Genomic DNA, 6,858 nt, shown 5'->3' with positions numbered 1-6,858 from the left:
AAAAATAAGGGTTTTGCCAAGTATTTTAAATTAATGACAAAGGGTGCTTGCTTTTTGCATTTGAACTGAATATAGAGTTTAGCCATGATATTGATAATTAGCATTAATATTTTCATAGCAGGCAAAGCACAACACTTTTTCTTTTTAAAGATTTGTTTGCAGGTGACAAATCTCTGGAAGAATTAACACCTGCGTAATTTTTAGAAATGGGATTTTCTGCAATTATTTTCTCTATTTTAAAGATGTCATGTTTGTGACGGGCTGTCAACAGAGCGTGCTGTAATGAGCAGCAGTGTACAGCGCACGTCCGCGGCATGACCTGGAGGAAGTTTGCCGCTGCCGGCGCTCGGCCCGCGGCTCCGCGGCGCGGGAGAGGCGGCGTTGGGCCGTGCGGAGTGCGAAGCACCTCCCCGGAGAGCGCGGCTGGGGGTGGTGCCCGGGAGAGGCGCAGGTTCAGCCATGGGAACAGAGAAGGGGATTCGCACATCTCCAGCCAGCCCGACACGCAGCACCGACTCGTCCTCTCAACCGTGAAATCCGAGCTCGGGAGCTCGCGTTATTAAGAGATGCACAAACTGCGAATCACCTTTGAAGAAAATAAAGTCATCTGTTTCTCCCCCCGCCCCCACGCGAGGATGCGTTTTCCCCACGAGCCCTGGAGCTGGCAGAGCCGGGAGCCCTGCGCCGAGCCCGAGTCCCCGAGCGGGGACAAGGCTCTTTGTGGCTGGAGGCAGCCTGGGGTCCCCCGCAGCCAGGGCACAGCGGGGAGAGCGGCAGGAGGTGGGGGGAACACGGCTGACCAAAGTCTCGTCGACCAGCAGAACCCATCCATCTCCCGCTGCGAGGGCTCCTGCCTAGTGCAACGTTTTAGGAAACTCTTAAATCCTGCTTGCGTAAAACTGTCGCTGCCTGAGGGCATCCAGATAGGCTCACCGATCAGACCACTGCGAGGAGCACTAGTTTAGTTTTTAAATAAATAAATAATAAATAAATAAATCTCACGCTGAGCAGTTGTGAGCGACTCGAAGTGGGAGGCGAGTGCGGTCCCTGAATGGGCCCCCCTTACACAGCTTTCCTGGAGGCGGCTGCTGCTGCCAGCAGGGACATCTGCTTTATTACACTCACCAGAGGAGGCTCAGTATTCCTCCCCTTCCCTCCCTCTTCCACACAACCCGGCAGAGGAGCCTGAATTCAAATGGGAAGTAGAATGTCATTAAAAAGAATAAATATGGTGGAAGAAACTTGAGAGGAGAGGAAGAGCAGCAAACCCGTCCGCTAGGGCCAGCGGAGCCCGGCCGGGGCAGCCCCGGGGCTGGAGCAGTCCCAGGGCTCCCGTACCGGTTCATGTCACCCCGCCCTGCGCTGACGGTGCGACACGCGTGAGCCCCCCGCGCTCACAGCCAGCGTTCGCGGCAGCGCTCGCAAAGAAACAAACTTCTCCTGATTCCATCAGGATCTCTCTGAGTGCAATTCCTATCGGGAGCTCTCTGAGGGACACTGCGGCGCTACGGCTGCCTCAGCCTGCTGCGAGGGCTCCGTGCCGGCGGCCGGATAGAACACATGTAGCTCCTCTGTCTCTGGCTAACTCGACAGCTGCTCGTAGCCCCAGTAATTAGACTGTCACTGCTTGTTAGAGGAGAGGAAAATGCTCCTATGACAGATTCCACGAGTCCTCTGGTTTTTAAAATCTCGCAGAATTATCTCTCACCAGAGCATTAACTGAGATTTCTTATTTATCTGGGATCAGAAGGAAAGAAGTTCCCTCTTCTCGCACTCCAATCAGATCTCTCTTCCGACTCCCAGGAAACAGTGAATTCGCCCTAAGCGGCTGAGGAAGTTACCTGCCTTCCCCTGCCTACCCGGGAGGAAGAGGGAGCTTCCTGGCCTTGTGAACTTGTTTTTAAAATCACTTCCCGTATGGCTGTATCTAACCAGGTAACAGAAATGCAGTCTTTTCTCCATTAACTGAGCGGAGGAGTCGTTCAACACACGATCCTTCCCCATTCGAGATAATATTAATTCAGAGGATGCTCAGGAGAGGCTGTTCCCCCTTACGAACAAAAGCACTGGAGGATCAAGCCGAAATGCTTCTACCCCCACCCATGGTTCACTCAGCAGATGAGACTCAGAGGAGGCGATTTCTTCCCCTCCCTATTGTACATCCCCTTTCCCCCGCAATCATACAAGGTTAACTCAACAGAGGAGTCTCAATCCAAATGGCAACTGGGTTTGCATTAAAAAAAAAAAAAAAAAAAAAAAAAAAAAAAAAAAAAAAAAAAAAAAAAAAGGAAAAAAGAAAAATAAAAAAATAAAAAGAAGGAAGGGGGAGAAAAAATCAGAAATAGGGAAAGAAAAGAGAAAAAGCAGCAGGCTGATTACGAGGTGTCAAAACTGCCAGGAGCAAGAAGGTGATAGCAATCAGGGGTGAGAAGAGTGCGCCATTCGTGCGGGGCAGCTAATTATCCGTCTCATTTGAGAAGAGCAGCATTCGAGGCAGCAGCGTTCGCCTGCTGAACGGTGACAGATTGGCGCGGAGGAGAGGGGAGGTGTTAAAACAATGGAGCCGGGCTTGCGAGCGCTGCTGCATGCTAATCAGCCCGGCCTCCTTCCTTCCTTCCTTCCCTCCGCCTGCCTGCCTGCCGCGATCCCTCCTTCTCGCTGGCCGCATGGCAAGCCCAATGCTACCCGGCCCCTCCGCAGCAGGCGGCACCGCACCCGGCATAGGTGGTAACCCAGAGAGAGTTCCAGCGGCACTGCGCAGCGGGGCTGGCGGCACCCGGAGGACCTGGCAGGCTGCTGGGTATCAGTGGTAGATTTCAGACTCGCCCTTGGCTCCCGGGCTGGCAGGAGCCCGCCAGGGCGCGCCCCGCAAGGGGCAGAGATGAGGAGCTCTTGGTACGAGTCCCGCGGGCGCTCCGCGCTGACCGCGGCGCGCTCCCCGCCGTAGCGGCAGCCAGCGGGCTGCCCCGAGAGAGACAGTCTACTGCCGCACCCCAGACCGGGCCGCCGAGGCGAGGGAAATGCTGAGCTGTGCCAATTACTGAGGGGCTCCAGGGGCTCCACTGCCCTCTCAGCTCTGCACAGCAACTAGAGACCGGACTGCTAGAACTTATAGTAAGCCAGTGGTACGGCCTCTCTTCACCACTGCCTTTTGCCTCTCGGATTGCTTGGCCTTGCAAGCCTGAATGACTCTGCATGTACACAGTATGTGCCTTGTGAGGAGCTACTAAAAGGTCTGGCCCTGTCTCAGACCAGGAGCAAGCATTCCCTTTCACAAACAGTGCAAGAGGGTCTGCAGAGACAGCAGAAATGCTTTCTGAGGGATCTCTTTGGCCCTAGCTTTCCCAGGAAGCCCATGCTCCGCAGGACTCACAGGGCAAACCCCGGGGCTGGAGAATTAGCAGCCCAGCTACAGTAAGTGCTCCGTTCTGCCAGGGAGAAGCAGAGGAATGAGCGTTGGAATGTTTACTCTCCAATATTTCTCAGTTTCCATTCCATCCTGCCCTGAAAGATTTTTGATTACTATACACTTCAAAATAGTATTTATTACAGATTTACATAATCTGTATGTTTTATGTTAAGGCAATAACACATTGATGCTGTACTACTGAAAGGAGTTAATCTAAACTATGTAGTGTCTGTTATAACAGAGTTCCAACTAAAACATATCCTTGCTTTCTGGCACTGACAAGAAACACATATCCAGAAGGACATTGCCCAGTACATTAGGTAAACTGCCAGGTGAAGCCATTGCTCAACTCCTGAACCTTCACTGGGTTAGGATCAGCACTTGGCCAAATTAAATGAAGTAAGTCTGTGTGTAACCTCACATTTAATTAAACAAATGTTATTTCAAATAGCATGTGCCTAGTTTACAGCAGGATTCATGGGGAAAAGAAAACACTGAAAGGGAATAAACTGGTTTAGGCCTGAGGTTAGCAGCATGATAACTCAGGTTGAATGCTATTTAAAACAGATTTGAGTGCATGTACAGCTAGGCGGTAGTAATAGCGTTTAAATTTTGTTATTCTAAGTCTGTCGTTGAGTGTACTTGATGAGATTGTCCATGAGCATACAGATGGTGAAATTTTCATGCTTCTGTGGCATACTGACATCTCAGGCTGTAAAAATAAATTCCTAGATCGCTGTAATACCTAAGAAATAGAAAAATGCAGTCCACCTTAAAGCTCTACATTTGAGCCCCTTACGTTTTAAGAGATATTATGTACAAGATACACAAGTTTGTGCATATTAGGAAGACATTTATAGCATAAAGCAAAATTCGAGATAAACTCTGCACCCTTTTTTATGTACTTCTGAATTGGGAGATATGGGGGATGGAGATAAAAACTTGCTTTTTGCCATTATCTGTATTTTTTTAAACTGTTGTCATGGTTTGTTTGTGTCATCGCCCCCACCCCACTACCAAGAAACAATACATTTGTAAATAATGATAAAAGGCAGAAATAAGTTTTCATTAGGTCAAGTTTACTTTACATTAAAAGACTATTGGATTGTTTCTTGATTTCATATAATTTTTCAAGCTGGAAACAAACCATTATATTATTCTGATGATTTACGCAGCATTAAAAAGGTACATGGATCAAAAATGAATGCTGTGATATATTCTCTAATATAATAAGTTTTTTTTTTTATGCCTAAGAAGCCATAGTCTGGAGCAATCCATGCATCAGCCTGTTCAGCCTGGAAACCAACACTGATACTGCTCATAAATACCCAGGGTAGGGCATCCCTATTGGTTACTGTCTGGCTGCAGACAAGGTGCTGTTCTTATCCAGCTTTCTGAACTGACCGAATTAAAATTTTAAATAAAAATATATAGGAGGGTGATATGGTGCAAATGAGCTAAAAGAATAACGTTTTGCAGAGACAAGTACATAGTTTAAAAAGGTTTAAAATATTCAATTGGTGTAAAAAATAACTACTTGTAAAAACGTGTGTATTTTCATTATGCTTAATTTGCCATTCAAAACAAGTTTTTCTTAATAAGCTCTATTGTTTCTATCTGTTTTGTGAAATGTAATACGTGTGAGACAGAAAGCAGACTCGGAATGTGAATGAGTCTTGTTTTCTCTTTCTCTCTTTCTTTCGGTTTTAAAATATAACTTTATTCATATTCACAGGGATCTTTAAATTGAGAAAAGGATTAATGGAAGTGACATGACACTCCTGAGGTCATGATCTGAAAAGATGAAACATGAAATTCTATCTGCTAGTCTTTTCCTATATCTTATTTGCGTGCAATAGAAAAGTCTCCATGAGCAAAACACTCTATAGTTAATAGTTATGTTTTCGCTCTCAGCAATGACACAAGCTTTGTCAGGTTCTCGCTGTTTGTATAGTTCATTAAAATACTTTAATAAATGACTCGTTGTTTTAAAAAATCACCACACTATCACCCGAGTAAAAACATCTATATCCTCCCAATTTCTGCAGTGTCAAAAGTACAGTCTCTAAGGGCGAGAGGTTATGGAGCCTTCATAAAGGTTTCCCATCTGTCATCAAGCACAACATCGAGCCCTCTAGGTGCTGTGAAAATGATTTTCTCCGGAATTCTCCAGCCCAAAGATGCCATCCTCTTAATTACAAGCTTTTGAGATAAGGAACGCCACTGAATTCCCTGGAGATTCACGGAAGATATGCAAAAATAATCTCTTCTCTTGCTTGCCTGCCAGGGCTTCTGTACCTGCCCACAAGCTCGTCGGCTCATTTGCTAGGTAATGATGGATGAACCCAGGCAGTACATCTGCACTGCTGCCCCTCCTATCCTTACTGACATGCAGTCTTTCAAAGTTTCTTCTTTATAACTGACTGCCAGCAAAGGAGTGACAAATAACGGTTGGGGTTGGTTTTTTGATTTGGGCTTTTTTTCTTTTTGGGGAGAGGTATAGTTTTTTGGGGGGTTTTTGTTTGTTTGTTTTTAATTGATCAAGTGCCTTTCTCACCATCACAAGCCTCCTGGACTCCTCCACATACACGGTATAGCAGAATGAAACAAGTCCTTGAGTTCACAGCCTATAAGATGTTCTAGCAAGAACATCTGCTTATAACAGTTGCCCTGAAAAAAAAAAAAAAACAGAAACTATTCCTGAGGTCAGTGTGCATGCAAAAGAGTATACAGACAGAGTGTGGAGTAGAGGCTTTGTGTGACAAGCCCATGCCTGCACAGCAGAAACTGAGCCTCTGGTCAGGTGACGATCCTATCTACAAATGTCCATTAACACTTTCCCAGCGGTGACAACCAGGTGAAAGGCCATCCGACCTACCAATTTATCAACAGTGAGCGTTGGAGGGTTCTGTGGGGTTAAAGGGATTACAGCAATTGTAGGAGGAGGTACAGAACATGAAGTGAGCAGGAAACTGTAGTTTTATGCAAGTTCTCTGCCAGTACAGAACAGCCCAGAGGAACTAGCTGGCTGGAATGCTACAGTTTGGAGTGCACATCGACCTGGTGATGGATATGTCTGGAGAGACTTAAAATTGTAAATCCGAGCAGTATAGATTGCATTTTTAATATGTGGAAACATGTACATAACTCTGGACATAAGGGTGGGGGCGTAGAAAAAGCCACGTCCAAGCTCAATAGGATCACGGGAGAGAAACCTCGGGCTCCATGCCATCCGAGATGTGAAAGCCCACAGAGACTCAGCAGCCAAAATCGCATACACTGATTTTTTAATAGAGTTCTTATCCATGTGTCCGTTTAACTGCAGTTAATACAGATCAAATAAGCTTGTTACTTATAGACTCCCAGTTGCCTCAAGTGATACAAGACAGCAGCAACAAGAATATCCTTAATTAGAATGGATTCATCTGATTTCTTCATTCAGGGAGTTT

This window comes from Erithacus rubecula (assembly GCF_903797595.1).
Source record: "Erithacus rubecula genome assembly, chromosome: 8".
Classification (NCBI taxonomy): Eukaryota; Metazoa; Chordata; class Aves; order Passeriformes; family Muscicapidae; genus Erithacus; species Erithacus rubecula.
This window is presented reverse-complemented; position numbering follows the sequence as displayed.